General features: G+C 49.9%; 1 protein-coding gene across 1 annotated transcript in view; it reads left to right on the top strand.

Moving 5' to 3' along the window:
- Positions 1 to 6,218: 6,218 nt before the first annotated feature.
- Positions 6,219 to 19,239, top strand: part of GNG12 (G protein subunit gamma 12) — an 84,046-nt gene continuing 71,025 nt past the window's right edge. The window contains exon 1 of the mRNA XM_075321135.1: positions 6,219 to 6,327. The gene's annotated coding sequence lies outside the window, so the exon portion shown is untranslated. The remainder of the gene's footprint in view (positions 6,328 to 19,239) is intronic.

The following is a 19,239-nucleotide window of genomic DNA, read 5'->3' on the forward strand; positions in this document are numbered from 1 at the left end:
AGGTAGCTTTTTTTTCACAAGGGAATCAGGAAAAATTGCACCATAAAATGTATGGTGCAATTTCTCCTGAGTACACAGATACCTCATATGTGGTGGAAATCAAATGTTTGGGCGCACAGCAGGGCTCGGAATGCAAGGAGCGTCATTTGACTTTTCAAACGCAAAATTGTCTGGGATAATTAGCGTATTCCATGTTGTGTTTGGAGACCCCTGAGGTGCCGAAACAGTGGAGCTCCCGCACATGTGACCCCATTTTGGAAACTAGACCCCCCATGGCATAGAAAAAAAAAAACAGGGCGCACGCACGAATGTTCTGCAAAAAAGGGGGGGGGGTGGACTAGGTGGGATGGAAAAAAGTCCTGTCCAAAGTCGAGTACGACTGCAGGACGATTGCTGATCAGGTACCTAATTGTTCAAGTTTTTTTTTTTTTGTTTTTTTTTTATTTGGGGTGCACAAAAAAAGCAAAAACTAGAGCAACAATTACGTACCTGATCAGCCAATCACGTAGCTGATCAGCACTTGGCGGCAAGCAGGTGGGGGAGGAGGGGGGGAGAGGGAGTGGGAGATGCGATTGGGGATAGTTAGAAAAGAGCCACGAACAATACTTACAGGATGGATCAGAACAGCGGCAGATGGGGGGGCAGCGGCATATAAAGGGAGCATCTGTGATTGTGAGACGGAGGTGGCTGGGATCGGGTGGAGGCGGCTGGGATAGGGTGGGGGCGGATGGGATAAGGTGGGGGGGGTGGGAGAGGGCGCAGTGGATGCAGGAGCGGCAGAGGATGGGGTGAAGGGGGGATGGGGGGGATGGGGAGTGGGAGGTGAGATTGGGGATAGTTACCTTACAGGATGGATCTAGGCAGCAGGATCACAGGAGATGAAGGAGGCAGCAGATCGGGGAGGGTGAGAGGTGGGAGAGGGAGCGCAGCGCAGATCACGGGGGTGAGAGGTGGCGGGAGAGCGGACAGCAGATCACGGGGGTGACAGGTGAGGGAGCACAGATCACGGGGGTGACAGGTGAGGGAGCACAGATCACGGGGGTGACAGGTGAGGGAGCACAGATCACGGGGGTGACAGGTGAGGGAGCACAGATCACGGGGGTGACAGGTGAGGGAGCACAGATCACGGGGGTGACAGGTGAGGGAGCACAGATCACGGGGGTGACAGGGGAGGGAGCACAGATCACGGGGGTGACAGGGGAGGGAGCACAGATCACGGGGGTGACAGGGGAGGGAGCACACATCACGGGGGTGACAGGGGAGGGAGCACACATCACGGAGGTGACAAGGGAGGGAGCACACATCACGGGGGTGACAGGGGAGGGAGCACACATCACGGGGGTGACAGGGGAGGGAGCACACATCACGGAGGTGACAGGGGAGGGAGCACACATCACGGGGGTGACAGGGGAGGGAGCACACATCACGGGGGTGACAGGGGAGGGAGCACACATCACGGAGGTGACAGGGGAGGGAGCACACATCACGGGGGTGACAGGGGAGGAAGCACACATCACGGGGGTGACAGGGGAGGGGGCGAGTAGCTGATCACAGGGGTGAGAGGTGGGGGGGAGTGGGCAGCACATCACGGAGGGGAGGGGGCGCCAGCCGATCACGAGGGGGAGTGGCAGGCAGCGCATAACAGAGGAGAGGGGGCGCTCAGCGCATAACGGAGGAGAGGGGGCGCGCAGCGCATAACGGAGGAGAGGGGGCGCGTAGCCGATCATGAGGGGGAGGGGCCGGGCAGCAGTTCGGGGAGAGCGGTGACACTGGCAGACGGAGGAGGGCAGCGGCGGATCGGGAGGGGTGGGGGTGCGGGCAGCAGATCACGAGGGGTGAGGGTGCAGGCAGCAGATCGGGGAGACAGGTGGCAGATTGTGGAGGGCAGCGGCGGATCGGGAGGTGTGGGGGTGCGGGCAGCAGATCACGAGGGGTGGGGGTGCGGGCAGCAGATCGGGGAGACAGGTGGCAGATCGCGGAGGGCAGCGGCGGATCGGGAGGTGTGGGGGTGCGAGTAGCAGATCACGAGGGGTGGGGGTGCGGGCAGCAGATCGGGGAGACAGGTGGCAGATCGCGGAGGGCAGCGGCGGCAGCGGATTGGGAGGTGTGGGGGTGAGGGTGCGGGCAGCAGATACGAGGGGTGGGGGTGCGGGCAGCAGATCGGGGAGACAGGTGGCAGATCGCGGAGGGCAGCGGCGGCGGATCGGGAGGCTTTTCGCCGGTTTCATACAGTGCAATGGCGGCGCGGCAACTTCCGGGTCCCATGCTCCGGTTACATAACAGCATGGGACCGGAGCTTGTCGCCCTGCCATTGCTCTGTATACACTCACTGTGCTGGCGTGCTGCAGGGACGACAAGTGACGGTGACAGGGGCGGTCACCGGCAACAGGTCCATAGTGATTGGACAGATCGGTCACAAGGCCGATCTCTCCAATCAGAGCTGCTGGAACTGGGGGAGGGTGATCCAGTGAGGTCACCCAGCTCTAGTCAATGGCCAGTGCTACAGCTGCACTGGTCAGGGCTGGATTTCAATGTTTCAGTCATTTTAAATGGCTGGAACATTACAGTGGCTGTGATTGGTTGAGCGGCGTTCATCAGCAAATCACAGCCTCCATAGGTCCGGGGAGGAGGCACCACCCCTCCTGAGGTCAGGTACAGGTCCCCTCCTCCCCGAATCTGCGGTTTATGCTAACTTTTCGCAGTCACCGGAGGCTCCGGTGCCGATTACGCCATGACGGAAAGATCCGTCCTTGGTCGTTAAGGCCCAGGGCACCATGACGGATCTTTCCGTCCATGGTCGTGAAGGGGTTAAAGGCAACCAACCAGTAGGATTTTCATATATAATGTAAAGCCAATGCTATACTGGTGCAAGGATGCTGAATGTAAGCATAACTTTTGTTCTGAGATTGGATGTTTTTTTTCAGAAGTATGTCCAAGTAAAGTTCCAGCAATGCACTGCTATTTGATTGACAGGTGCAACAGAAAGGGAATATGTGGGTTGGGTCTTGTATCTAATGAGAATGAAAAGGAGAGACAGTAAAAGAAAAAGAGATAAAGAAGCAGAGAGGAAAAAAAGAAAGGAGAGAAAAAGAGAGAGAAAGAAAAAAAAAAGACAGAGACAGAAGAAAAGGAGAAAGAGAATATGAGAGAGAAAGAAAAGGAGAGAGAGAGAGAAAGAGAGAATGTAAAGGAGAAAGAAAAAGAAAGAAAGCGAGAGAGAAAGAAAGAAAGCGAGAGAAAGGGATAGAGAAAAAAGCGAGAGAGAAAGAAAAGGAGAGAAAGGGAGAGAGAGAAATAGAAAGAAAATGAGAGAGAGAAAGAAAAGGAAAGAGATGATCATGAAACCATTGTTCCCATGATTGCTGTGTATCCAGAACGTATAGAGATATAGATTCTACATTTCTCTTTACACAATTGACCACTTTTCCCCAATCAGGATGAATGTGAGGCTGTGCAGCCTCCTGCTCTGGAGTATCTTCTGGGGGTGTGGACATTATGCTGCCCGTTGATCGGCGCTGCTCTACATCCTCCACTAGTTTTGAGTCTGATGGACCCCAATGCACAATTTGGACCTGGGAGCTCCCCACTGCATGTTCTTCAGATGTATGGGCCCTCAGTGTGTTCAAAATCCTATAATGACATAAGTATTTCTCCCCCCTTCATTATGCAGTAATGTCCGCTATCCTTACTAATGTCTCCCATCCTGGTATATACTGTAGGTCCCTTATCCTGGACCCCTGCCTGGTATATTTGTCCTTATCACTGCATTGTTACTGTTTTGCTCCTGATGGTGGAAAAATCTTTTTCTTCCTGTATACTTCAAATTGCAACCTGTTCTCACATTCCCTATTACCTCAGTGTGTTATTAGGTTGATTCTCAAGCGAAAAGTCACTGGTGTAATTTGAGGAGCAGCCATGAAAATGATTTCCCAAGAAAAGAGAAACAGCATCATCCAACTCATCAAAAGTGTTCTCTCTCTCAGCCAAGAAAATTGCCAAACTGCACCATGTGAGGCCATGACAGTAGGAAGAATATGGAATGAAGTCCGTCCATCCATTCAAAAGCCAAGAGATGGACGGCCAGGCAAAATATAAGAGTCAACAAGTCGCCTCATCACAAGGTCTATCGGTTCAGGAGACACCCGGCAGTGGAGGCGGCTCGTCTGCTTCATAACAGGGAGATCACAGTTGTCCATGTGAGCACCCACCGACGCACGATCACAAGTCTGGAATGGTGGCCCGAAAAAAGGTGAAGACTCGAGTTCAATATCATCAGAAGAAACATCGGATCAAGTTTGTAAAGAAGAACAGAAACTGGATAGAAGAAGATTGGAAACGGGTGATCTGGAGCGATGAGATAAAAGTCAATAGATGGCTCTGATAGGTGGAAATGTGTCTGGAAGAAACAAGGGAAAAAGGGGCGAACGGATCGAGGAATGGAAGGAACTGTCAAGTTTGGTGGAGGAACCCTGATGATATGGGGGTGTTTGACAGCCAAAATCGTTAGATAATTGGCCAGGATGGATGGTGGTCTCAATGCTGAGCTATATGTGAGGATCCTACAAGACCAGTTACTTCATACACTTGAGTAATATGGGCATGAAGAGGACGATATAGTGTTCCAGCAGGAGAACAGCCCGAAGACATGCTTGATCCTGACCATGAGCATGCCCAGAAGGATCCTGCAGAGGTAAAAGCCAAAGGTGGATTTACAAAATACTAACAAAATAATAAAAAATACAATTTAGAGTTTTAGGAGCAAAACAGTAACAATGCAGTGACATGACGAGAATCTGCATAACTTATCATATGATAAATAGTTAGAAGTCAAATTTATATATGAGATAGCCAAGATAAAATGAAGGTTGTCTCACACTCAAAGCTGTAGTCAGGGGCGTAACGATCGGTTGCAGTGATCTCGATGGTGACCGGGCCCAGAGGTACAGGGGTCCCGCCGGCTCCAGCGCCTGTTTCAGCTGGATGTGCGTCTGAGAGTGCGCATCCAGCTGAAATACATCGCTGCACAGAGACCCATTGAGTCCCTGCACTGCTATGTGCTAGCTGCTGATTAAAGCTATAAATAATCATTGCTCCCCTCAATCATAATCCAGTGCATGGGGAGCAAAGACTATGCTGGCAATCGGCAGCAGACCGCGCTGTAAGTGGGTGCGCCGTGCATGACAGTGACGTCATGCGCTGTGCCGCTTACACACAGGTCAGTGGTGGCATGCCATCATCAGAGGAGGACACCGGGGGAGCGGGGGGAAGGTGGGTATAATCATTTATTTTTATTACTGTGTGCGGCGCACTCATGTGTACCAGTATGCACCCAGGATGGGGACATAAACCAGGCTGGGGTCATTATGGGGACATGTACACTAGGGTGGGGGCATTATGGGGACATGTATACCAGGATGGAGCCATTATGGGGACATATATACCAGTATGGTGCCATTATGGGGACATATATACCAGTATGGTGCCATTATGGGGACATATATACCAGGATGGAGCCATTATGGGGACATATATACCAGTATGGTGCCATTATGGGGACATCTATATCAGTATAGAGCAATGATGGGGACATATATACCAGAATTGGGCCATAATGGGGACATCTATACCAGTGTGGAGACATGATGGGGACATATATACCAGGATTGGGCCATAATGGGGACATCTATACCAGTGTGGAGCCATGATGTGGACATATATCAGAATAGGGACATATATATATATATACGAGGATGGGACCATCATGGGGACATCTATACCAGGATAGGGCCATGATGGGGGCATATATACCAGGATGGGACCATATATTCCAGTATATAGCTATGATGAGGTCATACACCAGGATGGGGGACATTTACCAGGAAGTGGCCCAGGATGGGGGACAGTAGTACAGCATGGGGGTCAGTACTATACATGAAGGGGAAGGGGGGGGCAACTCGTATGTCTTTATGGGATTTGGAACGCTACAGTGTGTACAGGTGCAGACTGGCCCATTATGACGTTCCGTGTACCTGTACTGCACGCCCCCTCTCACCGTCCTCTCCTACGTCACAGAGATCCTGCCCTTTATCCCGCCTTTTTTCTTCTTCTCCTCAGTTGATGACCACGCCCATAGAGAAGGGGTGGAGCTGAGGCGACGTGGGCGTGTCATACCGGGAGGCTCCTTCTGACGTCACAATCCTTCCCAGCATTCCCGAGCATTCACTGCCTTAGCAACCGAGGAGTGAGACCGAGGCGCGGCCGGGTGAGAGGTCAGCGGAGAGACACCGAGCCAGGCAGCGGGCGGCGGCTCGGAGTCAGCGGGAGGAGGTGAGCGGGGCTCGGGGAGCGGGCTGAGGGGACACTCGTGCGCGGCTCGGGCTGTCCGGTCGGAGTTGTGGAGCCGTCCCGGGAGCCGTGTGCAGCTGTCACTCTCCTGTCAGCGCTCGTCTTCTCACCGCGCTCGTCCTCGGATGTCTCCTGGTGGATCCTCACGAGCTGTCTCCGGATCACCTGTAGATCTCCAGGTTGTCGCTGGATCCCACAGGTCGCCCAGTCCGTCCACTTTGGGTTTCCGCTTTTCCTCTGGATCACGCTCTTGTAGATTGGTAATCTGCTGGATCCCTTTAGACAATGGATCACCTTTGATTGCTGTGCTGTACTGGATCACTAAATCTCACTTTGTGTGCCTCACTGGATTCCTGCAAACAGGACTGATCTTGTCTAATGGATCCTGTGATCTCCGTATGTCATTTACTTGGTCTCCTGTGTAGATCCCATTGTATGCCTAAATCCCTTTGTAGATCCTGTGACCTCAGATCCTCTTGTAGACCCCATGACACTGCAGACCCCTTCACCTCCCCTGTGGATCCCAACATGTCGCTTAGTGGATCCTCTGAAATCATAGGATCACGTGTGCTCCATTTAGTGGATTACATGAATCTGTAATTACCTTGCATTATTTTTAGTTACTGCAGAGATCTTTACACTTTCTTTTATGTCTCAGTGGATCCCAAACACCTGTAGATCCCTCTGTGCTGTTTAGAGGACTCAGTACCACAGTAGATCCTATTATGTCTGTGGATTTAATTGCACTAAATCTTTCAGTTAATCTCTGTAGATCTCCCTGATATGTCATTAGTAACTTTATTAAAAATAATCTAGGTTTTTCTATAGAGCTACGTGTGGTCCTAATAAAACAATAGATCCTATTGTGGATCCCATTGAACTGTGGATCCACTTGTATCATTCTGGGGGGGGGGGGCCATTTCCCCTTTGAATGTCACTCATAGTGGATTCACCGTGCAGTTATTTTCTGACTCCGACTAGATCACACTGGCGTCACCAGATCCCTTCCTCATGTCTGTCGGCTGTGTAGATCCAGATCTTGGATTGATTTCTCACCTTTACTGTTATTGACTAGTGGATCAGTTACTGATTACTTTGTCACTGTAGATCTGTGCCGCTATTTCTGACCGCCGGTCACCGGTGTTGTCTCCTGTCGGCGGTTTCTGTACATTTGGGCAGATGATCCGGCGTCCGGTGAAGGGCAGAACCTACACGGGTTGTTTTCAGAGCAGAAGACGCTTCAGGAAAACCGCGGTGGTGTTTTCACGACGCGTCGTTTTTGCTGCATCTTTACCGCTGGCTTTTTTTTTTTAACTGTATGTATGTATGTGTGTGTATGTATGTGTGTGTATATATATGTGTGTGTATGTATGTGTATATATATATATATATATATATATATATATATATATATATATATATATATATATATATATATATATATATATATATATATATATATATATATATATATATATGTGGCTTGAAGAACGGACCCGTCACTTGTTTTAGACACTGTATAGCTTTTGCAGCTGTGAAAAAAAGTCAAAACATGTTGGGGGGTGCGGACATTGCGTGGGGGCGCGGACACTGCGTGGGGGTGCACGTTCATTTTTGAAGATTTTCTTTAGCGCTTATTCATCCGGGTTCCAGTTGGAATCCGCCTGGAAAAAATGCGTTGTTCAGCCACTAAGTCTTGTTTGATCTGTAGGTAATTAGGGATGATCGAATACCTCAAATATCCGGCTTCGCAAATATCCGACGAATAGGTCGCCGCTATTTGACTATTCGATGTGCAATGTAAGTCTATGGGAAGCCCGAATAGTTCTGAATAGTTGTTATTCAGGTTTCCCATAAACTTACATTGTGCATCGAATAGTTGAATAGCGGCGACCTATTCGGCAAATATTCGATCATCCCTAGTAGGTAACTCTGTGCCTCGCTTTATCCATTTGTCCTGCCAGTAAGTGTCACCGGAGCCACCACAAAGGGCCCCGTCCGTATGTGATCCCGGGTGCCCGGACTGATCATATACAGTAATTGGGGACTTTATAAATCTAAAGTGTTTTCTCTCTCCCCTTTCTGTGCAGTTTTTATTTCTTCTATTCTCTGGTGTCAGCCAATCCTCACTAAGGCATAGTGCCCTGCAATAGATGATATAGTCTGGATCGATCCTGCTTCCCCTGATCTCCAGCACAGATGTTATTGGCGTCTTCCGGTTGTGTGTACCGCTCCTTTGTTTGTGAGTGTAACCTGTTCCCCGCGATGTTACATAACTCTGTGCACATTCGTCCCTCCACGCCAAGTCCTAAGAGCGTCCTATTGATCCGGCAGAGATTTGGGTTTTTTTTTCCGGTTCCCGCTGCCATGCAGCCCCTGCCAAGTTCCTATTGGCACGGGTTTCGGGTGCAGCTTGCCATGTGTTTGCCTAATTATCCTTGTTTCCTTCGCCCTGTCTTGAAGTGAAGGTTGTCGCTTCCTTGGCGAGGCTCTAACCTTGAGTATTGTTATTGCAGACGGGCGCTTTCACTTCTGACGTCCCTGGATGATGAGTCCCAGTTTGCTTTCATTCTTTTAAGTTGATTACTGGATTTTACTTTTATCCTGTGTATGATGATGTGCGCGCTTAATATACCTCATATATGTGAAGATATATGCCACGTTGTTGGTCCCTCCCCCCCCTATTTTCTTCTGGGGGGGGTTTGCAACATTAGGTTGGGCACCACTGGTGATCTAAGGCTGATTTTGCACGTCTGTCATGAATATGGCCTGCGATCTTCAGACCGGCCAGGAGTGTCCTACCCCAAAATCCAAAGCCTCCTTTCCCCCCTGATGTTGTGGAGCTTGGCCGGGCTGCACATCGCGTTCCGTACTTGTGCCGTGAATGACAGAAACCAATCTGAAGCTCTTATCACATCTGGATTTGTGCATTTACGCAGAAGTTTAGGTTTGAGCGTCTCCTGATTTATACTTTTTTTTTTTTTTTTTTTTTTTTTATATTTGCAAAGTGGAGTAAAAAAGTGGGTTCTTTAAATGTGTCTGGAACAACGTGAGAGTCATTGAAAATAATCATGCAGCCTAGCCTGTGGCCAGAAAAACACTTAGCTTAAGGCTCTGTTCACATCTGCGTTACTCCTGCTCTGGTATTTATGCATTTTTTTTCTCTCTAACAAAAGGGCCGGACACCGGCAGCTCCAGACGGACTCCAGTGACCATAATGGGGCCCATCTGCTTTCCGTCACTGTGTCAGTTTTTCCAGACAAAATATTGCAGTACTCAGCTCGGCCCGGTCCCGGATTGTTTATCGGATCTACGACAGAGACCGGATCACGTTGGGGACCTGCCTGTACAACTTCCATGTAACCTCCTATTTCCGCACCAAATAGATGTCAGTGTAACGATGCACAGTATACGCGGGGAGATTAATTGACATCTGTTCAGCCTCCTCTGCTGCCTTTTTTTTTTTTTTTTTTTTTTTTTCTTCTCTTCCTATAATTAATCCAGTTTTCAGAATCATTCATGTGAATTCTCCGGGACTTACAGCCGGATTAGTATGCGGTTGACGTGACTTCTGAAATCCACGCCGCACATATTAAACCAATTACCGATCGCTTTAATCAAACAGCTGTCGGAACAGATTTAGTGACCGATCCGACTGTTTCACTCCAGGGTTTGTACCAGACCTGAAAATGGGCATAAGGCCCTGTGCGCACTAGAAAATGGAATTTTCTTAAGAAAATTCCGGACCCTCTGAAAGATTTCCGCATCTGCGGTAAAAAAAACTGCAGCAAACCGCACCCGAAATCTGCATGCGGTTTTGTGGCGTTTTTTTTTTTTTTTTTGGAATTGCGGCGGATTTTCCGCAGGTTGTTCCCTGCGTTTTTTTTTTTTTTTACCATTCTCTATGGCCAAAACCGCAGGTACCTGCAGAAAAGAAGTGACATGCTCATTCTTTTTGCTGCAGAAAGCATGCAGCAAAACCTGTTGGTGAAAAAAACGCAGTGTGCGCACAAATTTTTTTTTTTTGGTTATTTTTTTTCACCATAGGTTTTGCTGGGGAAGGACTGCAGCAAGGTTATGAATATTTTCTGCAGCAAAACATGCAGCAAAACCGCGGTGAAAACCACAGCATGCGCACAGGGCCTTAAATGTGTCACGAAGATGTGAAAATAAAGACCCTGGTGGACAGGAGGGGGTTAACTGATGGTCCATGCATCGTTGGTGTGTTACACTCATAGGTGTGATTATACAGGCACCACTATATGGTTGTGTGAGAAAGGGGTGATTAAAGGGATCTTGCCACCTTGGAAAGTGATGGTTTATGGCAAGGACATGACCCACACTGATCCGGAGATTACGGAGCGCAGTGCTGGCCCTTCTCTGCTCCCGATAGTTTTTTTTTTTTTCTCACAGGTTGGACAGGAGTGTAAGGCTGCTTTTACACATCCAGTTTTAGCAGTGCGGCACAATCCGGCTCAAAAACCTATGCAACGGATGCGGCGAAAAAAACGGATCTGTTGCATACGTTTTTCCATGCGGCCTGTCTGTTTTTTGACGGATGCGGCTTGATACTGAGCATGCGCAGTTCCAAAAACCGCATCCGGTGGCCGGATGCAGTTTTTGCCGCATGTGGCGTTTATAGGCTTGCATTGTAAATCGCGTCGTGATGCGTTTTTTTTCGCTGCAGACAAAAACGTTCACTTGAACGTTTCATCCGGCCGCTGCATCGGCTAAATATGCCGCATCCGGTAAAAACCGGAGGCAAGGCCATGCGGCACAATCCGGCGCTAATAAAAGTCTATGTGGAAAAACTGCACCCGGCGGCAAAAAAAAACGGATGCGGTTTTCCCGCAAAGCGCCGTATTGTGCCGCACTGCAAAAAACGGATGTGTGAAAGCAGCCTTAAGCTAGGTTCACACTTTCAGTGCGCCACCCTGAGCACCTCGGGGTTTCCATCGGAATCCCCGAAAAATCGTGTTCCGACATGACCCCCGACAGAGCCCCCTACCGTTTACTTGATTGAAGCGGAGTCTCTGCACACTCTTTTATTCACCACGTTTGCACAATACAAGTTTTTTTTCTTTAAATGCCAACTCAAACGTTGCGCTCAGTGTATAGCACTGTCTGTGTGAGCCAATCTTAAGAATGATGCTTGGGGTACAGATAAGGACACTGTGGATAGAGTATTCCTAAGTACTCAACCCAAACAGATCAGTGTGGTAAGAGTGGAATTAAACTGATGCAAGACTGTAACGTAATGTGAACAGAACCTTAATTATTGTGTCTGCACATAACGGATCAAAGGCCGAGTGAACGGATATCGGCCATTATAATATGATGATGATAATGGGACCAGTGCTGAGCGGTCATGGGAACTGAACTGCAGGCTTCTAGTTTTGCCTACATCATCACTTAAAGATTCTGCTTGATGACATTTCTTCTCTATGGGTAACTTGATTACTTTTTTTTTATGTCGCTGGACTTTCACACACTTAATTTGGAAATGCAAATTATGTAACCCCTTTCCATCACTAGAGGAAAAATATAAAATAAAATCTTGCTCCTTTAAAAATCACTGCAAACTGCCAGCTGTTAGGTGTCTGTGCCGTGTTACAAGAAGTGGCGGGGGGGGGTCTGTGCCGCTCTACAGGAAGTGGGGGGATGAGTCTGTGCCGCTCTACAGGAAGTGGGGGGGATTGGGTCTGTGCCGCTCTACAGGAAGTGGGGGGATTGGGTCTGTGCCGCTCTACAGGAAGTGGGGGGGATTGGGTCTGTGCCGCTCTACAGGAAGTGGGGGGATTGGGTCTGTGCCGCTCTACAGGAAGTGGGGGGATTGGGTCTGTGCCGCTCTACAGGAAGTGGGGGGATTGGGTCTGTGCCGCTCTACAGGAAGTGGGGGGATTGGGTCTGTGCCGCTCTACAGGAAGTGGGGGGATTGGGTCTGTGCCGCTCTACAGGAAGTGGGGGGATTGGGTCTGTGCCGCTCTACAGGAAGTGGGGGGATTGGGTCTGTGCCGCTCTACAGGAAGTGGGGGGATTGGGTCTGTGCCGCTCTACAGGAAGTGGGGGGATTGGGTCTGTGCCGCTCTACAGGAAGTGGGGGGATTGGGTCTGTGCCGCTCTACAGGAAGTGGGGGGATTGGGTCTGTGCCGCTCTACAGGAAGTGGGGGGATTGGGTCTGTGCCGCTCTACAGGAAGTGGGGGGATTGGGTCTGTGCCGCTCTACAGGAAGTGGGGGGATTGGGTCTGTGCCGCTCTACAGGAAGTGGGGGGATTGGGTCTGTGCCGCTCTACAGGAAGTGGGGGGATTGGGTCTGTGCCGCTCTACAGGAAGTGGGGGGATTGGGTCTGTGCCGCTCTACAGGAAGTGGGGGAGGATTGGGTTTGTGGCGCTCTACAGGAAGTGGGGGAGGATTGGGTTTGTGGCGCTCTACAGGAAGTGGGGGGGGGATTGGGTTTGTGGCGCTCTACAGGAAGTGGGGGGGGGATTGGGTCTGTGGCGCTCTACAGGAAGTGGGGGGGGGGATTGGGTCTGTGGCGCTCTATAGGAAGTGGGGGGGGATTGGGTCTGTGGCGCTCTACAGGAAGTGGGGGGGGATTGGGTCTGTGGCGCTCTACAGGAAGTGGGGGGGGATTGGGTCTGTGGCGCTCTACAGGAAGTGGGGGGGGATTGGGTCTGTGGCGCTCTACAGGAAGTGGGGGGGGGATTGGGTCTGTGGCGCTCTACAGGAAGTGGGGGGGGGATTGGGTCTGTGGCGCTCTACAGGAAGTGGGGGGGGGATTGGGTCTGTGGCGCTCTACAGGAAGGGGGGGGATTGGGTCTGTGGCGCTCTACAGGAAGAGGGGGGGATTGGGTCTGTGCCGCTCTACAGGAAGTGGGGGGGGGGGGTTGGGTCTGGCGCTCTACAGGAAGTGGGGGGGAATGGGTCTGTGCCGCTCTACAGGAAGTGGGGGGGTCGGGTCTGTGCCGCTCTACAGGAAGTGAGGGGGTCGCGTCTGTGCCGCTTTACAGGAAGTGGGGGGGTCGGGGTCTGTGGCGCTCTACAGGAAGTGGGGGGGGTCGGGGTCTGTGGCGCTCTACAGGAAGTGGGGGGGAGGTCGGGGTCTGTGGCGCTCTACAGGAAGTGGGGGGGAGGTCGGGGTCTGTGGCGCTCTACAGGAAGTGGGGGGGAGGTCGGGGTCTGTGGCGCTCTACAGGAAGTGGGGGGGAGGTCGGGGTCTGTGCCGCTCTACAGGAAGTGGGGGGGGGAAATGGGTCTGTGCCGCTCTACAGGAAGTGGGGGGGAATGGGTCTGTGGCGCTCTACAGGAAGTGGGGGGTCGGGTCTGTGGCGCTCTACAGGAAGTGGGGGGGGAATGGGTCTGTGGCGCTCCAGAGGAAGTGGGGGGTTGTCGGGTCTGTGGCGCTCTACAGGAAGTGTGTGTGGGGGGGGCGGCTCTGTGCCGCTCTAGAGGAAGTGGGGGGGAATGGGTCTTTGGCGCTCTACAGGAAGTGGGGGGGGGAATGGGTCTGTGCCGCTCTAGAGGAAGTGGGGGGGGGGGTCGGGTCTGTGGCGCTCTACAGGAAGTGTGTGTGGGGGGCGGCTCTGTGCCGCTCTAGAGGAAGTGGGGGGGAATGGGTCTGTGGCGCTCTACAGGAAGTGGGGGGGGAATGGGTCTGTGCCGCTCTAGAGGAAGTGGGGGGGGGTCGGGTCTGTGGCGCTCTACAGGAAGTGTGTGTGGGGGGCGGCTCTGTGGCGCTGTATAAGCCAGATTCTGCCCTATGTGCATGAGTGGCTCCCGTTCTTTCTAAAGTGTAACACTTCATCCGTAGTTCACACTTTAAACTTTTGGATAGCCGCCATATCTACAGTGGGGAAAATGAATATTTTGCAAATTTTCCCACCTACAAAGAATGAAGCGGTCTATAATTCTTATAGTAGGCAACTTCAACTGCAACAGAATTCTCCCCCACCATACAGAAAATCTCATTGTATGTTTTGTATGTTTTATAAATAATTAATTTGCATTTTAGTTCATGAAATCAGTATTTGATCACCGACCAGCAAGAATTCTCGCTGTCACAGACCTGTTATTTTTTTTTTCTTTCTTTAAGAGGCTCCTACTCTGCACTCATTACCTGTATTAATTGCATCTGTTTGAACTTGTTACCTGTATAAAAGACACCTGTCCACACACAATCAATCACTCTCCACCATGGCCGAGACAGAGGGGCTGTCTATAGGAGACCAGGGACAAAATTGCAGACCTGCACGAGGCTGGGATGGGCTACAGGACAATAGGCAAGCAGCTTGGTGAGAAGGCAACAACTGTGGGTACAGTTTTATTAGAAAATGGAAGAAACACAAGATGACTGTGAATCTTACTCTATCTGGGGCTCTGTGCATGATCTCGCTTCGTTGGGTAAGGGTAATTCTGAGAGATCAGCCCAGAACTGCATGGGAGGACCTGGTCAATGGCACAACAGTCTCAAAGATTACAATTGGTAACATTACACAGTCATGGATTCTGAAGTGCACAAAACGTTCCATTGCTCACTCCAGCACATGTCCAGGCCCATTTGACGTTCGCCAGTGACCATCTGGATGATCCAGAGGAGGCATGAGAGAAGGGAATTTAGGCAGATGAGACCAAAATAAAACTTTTTGGTATCAACTCCACTCGCCGTGTTTGGAGGAAGACTGATGAGTACAACCCCACAAACAATGTCCCAACCGTGAATCAGGGGGGTGAAAACATTACATTTTGGGAGCGCTTTTCTGCAAAGGGGACAGGATGACTGCACCATTTTGAAGGGAGGATGGATGGGGTCATGTATTGCGAGATTTTGGCCAACAACCTCCTTCCCTCAATAAGAACATTGAAGATGGGTTGTGGCTGGATCTTCCAGGATGACAATGACCTGAAACACACAGCCAGGGCAACTAAGGAGCGGCTCCATAAGGAGCATTTCAAGGTCCTGGAGTTGCCTAGCCAGTCTCCAGACCTGAACCCAATAGAAAATCTTTGGAGGGAGCTGAAACTCAATGTTGCCCAATGACAGCCCCAAAACTTGAAAGATCTAGAGAAGATCTATGTGGAGGAATGGGCCAAAATCCCTCCTGCAGTTTTTGCAAAACTCATCAAGATCTACAAGAAACGTCTGACCTCTGGAATTGTAAATATTAGGTTATGTTTTTCTATTGTATCAAATACTTATTTCGTGCAATAAAATATAAATTAATTAAATCGTACGATAAGATTTTTGGGGGGAAGGGGGGTTTTGTCTATCACTGTTGAAGTTATCTGCTATAAAAATTACAGATCTCTCCATTCTTTGTAGGTGGGAAAATATGCAAAATCAGTCGTGTATCAAATATTTATTTTCTCGTCTGTATACTACAGCGAGTTCCCGGCTGCGTCTTCCCCGGTTATCGGAGCTGACTGCAGGAATCATTCTTCAGCCGGTCATCTGTTGAGTCCTTCAGGTTCCACAGTTTGGCGTTATGGTCCTGGGGGTCTGCGGCAGCTTGTCCTGTGTTGCGGGTAATCTGTACTCTGTTTTATGTAGAGAATGCTGAATTAACTTCTTTGTACTCAGTAGCAGATAAGAAGCTTTTCCTGATATTTTTTTTTTTTTTCTCCTACTGATGGTTAATAGCTGATACTCCCTCAATCTTAGAACAACACCCTGGTGGAAGTTTTTCGTCTGTGTACTTTGGCAGTGTGAGTCGTTGTGATTGCTTCATGCAGCACTTCCTACACCCTCTTGTGGGTTTAGAGCTTCTGGTGTGTCAGCGGTGACGTAACTTGCGGAAATGGACAGTTAAGGCTTTTTCTTTCAATGACTTTCACTTTTTAGAATGTTTTGATCCTCATATAAGTTATTGAGTTATGGGATCCAGACCCTGTGTCTCGGATAAACAACGTCGTCCTATAACCTATAACTGGTTAAGAGTCTGCCCCTTCGCTGTGGCGCGCCTCTGGCCCCCTTCGCTGTGGCGCGCCTCTGGCCCCCTTCGCTGTGGCGCGCCTCTGGCCCCCTTCGCTGTGGCGCGCCTCTGGCCCCCTTCGCTGTGGCGCGCCTCTGGCCCCATCTCCCCTCCATAATGAAAGCAAGCAGAATAGTGAGTGCAGCTCTGAAGTATTAATGCTGGCTAAAACTCAGGATTAGTAATGTATGTACACCGTGACTGCACCAGTAGAATAGTGAGTGCAGCTCTGTAGTATAATACAGGAGGTAACTCTGGATCAGGACAGGGTAAGTAATGTATGTACACAGTGACTGCACCAGTAGAATAGTGAGTGCAGCTCTGGAGTATAATACAGGATAAGTAATGTAATGTTTGTACACAGTGACTGCACCAGTAGAATAGTGAGTGCAGCTCTGGAGTATAATACAAGAGTTAAATCTGGATCAGGACAGGGTAAGTAATGTACATTGGTGTCATATATTCATTGTTGTTGCTCCTCTGTGTATTTTCGCTCTCCGGCTGGGGTCTGTTCTGTTGGAGGCTTTCTTCTTCTTCTCCGCCTCCCTTGTAGTCTGCAGATTTCTACCTTGCCCTTCAGGTTGTCGTGTCTTTGCTCATCCAGGTATTATGGGATTACTTGGAGGAATTATTATCCCCTTCAGACCTGAGTGCTCACTTGTTGTAGGTTCCCGGCGCACCCTGCTGTTTATATACCACACAATACAGACGCATGGTAGTAATGGTGTCTTGGGTCTGGTATCATTCTAGTGATGAGAGGTGGGGACGTTTTATGGTCCTCGCACCGTGTGCATACTGTTTGCCCGGCTCCAAATAGGGAGCTACTTGCACCAGTTTAGATGTTTTGGTAGTTTTGAAATGAGAACATTAGAAATAATGATGTGTTCTAGACTTCAGAGGAACAATCATAAAAATCAGGGCTGCTGTAAAGGAGCATTCCCAAGACCGTACATGAAGTTGCTAAATCATGAACTTGCCACGGCGGATGCAATTATATAAATAAGAACAATGTTTGGGCGATGGAGGAGGGGGCAGGAAGTGGCGCTCTCAATTTTAGTTTTCCCTGGCGTAGTCTGAAGTTTGTGGTTGTATACAGATCTCCTCTGCTCCCTGCTGTGAAATAAGAAACCTTGCCGGAAAAGGCGCTTTATTGGGCAAGGAAAGTTTCTGTGCACAACTGCTTAGGAAGTGAACCGCAGCGGCGGTGCGTACGGGTGTGCAAGATGGATCGGGCATGTTGAATGTTTAACATGTCCATTCTTACTGCTTGTGACACACTACTCACAAAATGTTAGGGATATTCGGCTTTCGGATGAAATTTCAGGATGGTCCTAATATGCCCTCTGACCTTTTCAGGTGACCTTAATGTGACCTTCTCTACATTGAATGCTCATGTCCAACTGTTCAGTGTTTCAGGACTTTTTGCACAATTTGCTGTTCTCTAACAAGGAACTTAAAGGGAACCGGTCAGCAGAAATTTCGTAATAAAAACTAAAAGTTTCCCCCTCTGCAGCTCCTGTGCTGCATTCTAGCAAGGTTCCTGTTGCTATTCTGCCCCCTTTGAGAACTAAATAAATAGTTTATAAAGTCTTACTTTTTGTATGCAAATATTTTTTTCTGTACACGGAGGCGGGCTCTCTTGCGTCCGTTAGTCGCCCTCCTGCCATTTTACGCCGTCCCCCCATCGCTCATTTCCATACTGAGGACACCGCCCAGTGCTCCCGAGGTCTCGCGCATGCGCCATGCCACACTCGCGGCACTGTGCACAGTGTGACCGCTGGTGACGTGATTGCGCAGGCGTGAGATTATGGGCGGCGCTGTGATTGTCATCAGCAAGTACCCGCCCATAATATCGTGCCCGCGCTTTCCCCTCTGCCTCCACCGTTCTGCGCAAGCACTGGCCAGATGAACCCTGTTGATCAGTGGTGTGCTCCGCTCCTCCCATCTATTTCCTGCTCCAGGGAAACATGGGTAAGAGGTGACGTGGGTTCATCTGGCCAGCGCTTGAGCAGAACGGTGTATGTATAGCTGCGGATTCCAGGGAGCTGCTGCGGGAAACCTGCGGATATATCCGCGGGTACATAGTGCCGTGGGCACATAGCCTTAAGGCGCCAGTGCCTGGGTTGATAATCAGCGATCAAATGTTCATAAGAAAGCTAATTACCAATTACCCATGAAACGTGCTGCTGATCAGCCCACAAACGGCAGAAGGCCCGGTCATCGGCTCACTGGACCCTTCACATGGGCCATTAAATTATCGTTGTCTGCAGCACATCGCTCTGTGCAAAGAAATGTGCTGCAGACGATATGTTCAGTGCACGGGGCACTAAACTGATAGAAATCACATCATTCTGCTCTCTATACTTTGTATCAACCTCGTGGGGCAGGCTCTCTTGCATCCGTTAGTCGCCCTCCTGCCGCTTTACGCCGTACCCCATCGCTCATTTCCATACTGAGGCCGCTGCCCAGTGCTCCCTAGGTCTCGCGCATGCGCCGTGCCACTCTTGCGGTACTGTGCAGTGTCACCGCTGGTGACGTGATTGAGCAGGCATGAGATTATGGGCGGCGCTGTGATTGTCATCAGCAAGTACCCGCCCATAATTTCGTGCCCGCGCTTTACCCTCTGCATCCATCGTTCTGCGCAAGCGCTGGCCATACAAAGTCCTTGCAGATGTTGAGAGCTCTGTTTTTTTTTTTTTTTTTTTTTTTTTTTTTATATGGCTTTCTGTATGTAGTTGTAGAGTCGAACCGCCCAATCTGGGACTTCAATTATACTTGTTATTCGAGTCGAGCCTGTCCGTGGGAGGGTGTACTCACTTTTGTAATGTGCTACATAATGACCTTTTATTGGATGTTCACACCGGACAGATCCACTGTTTGTTTTGTTTCTTTTCCTCGGTTTTCCCGGTGGATCCTGCTGCAT

Source organism: Anomaloglossus baeobatrachus, chromosome 8, assembly GCF_048569485.1.
Source record: "Anomaloglossus baeobatrachus isolate aAnoBae1 chromosome 8, aAnoBae1.hap1, whole genome shotgun sequence".
NCBI lineage: Eukaryota > Metazoa > Chordata > Amphibia > Anura > Aromobatidae > Anomaloglossus > Anomaloglossus baeobatrachus.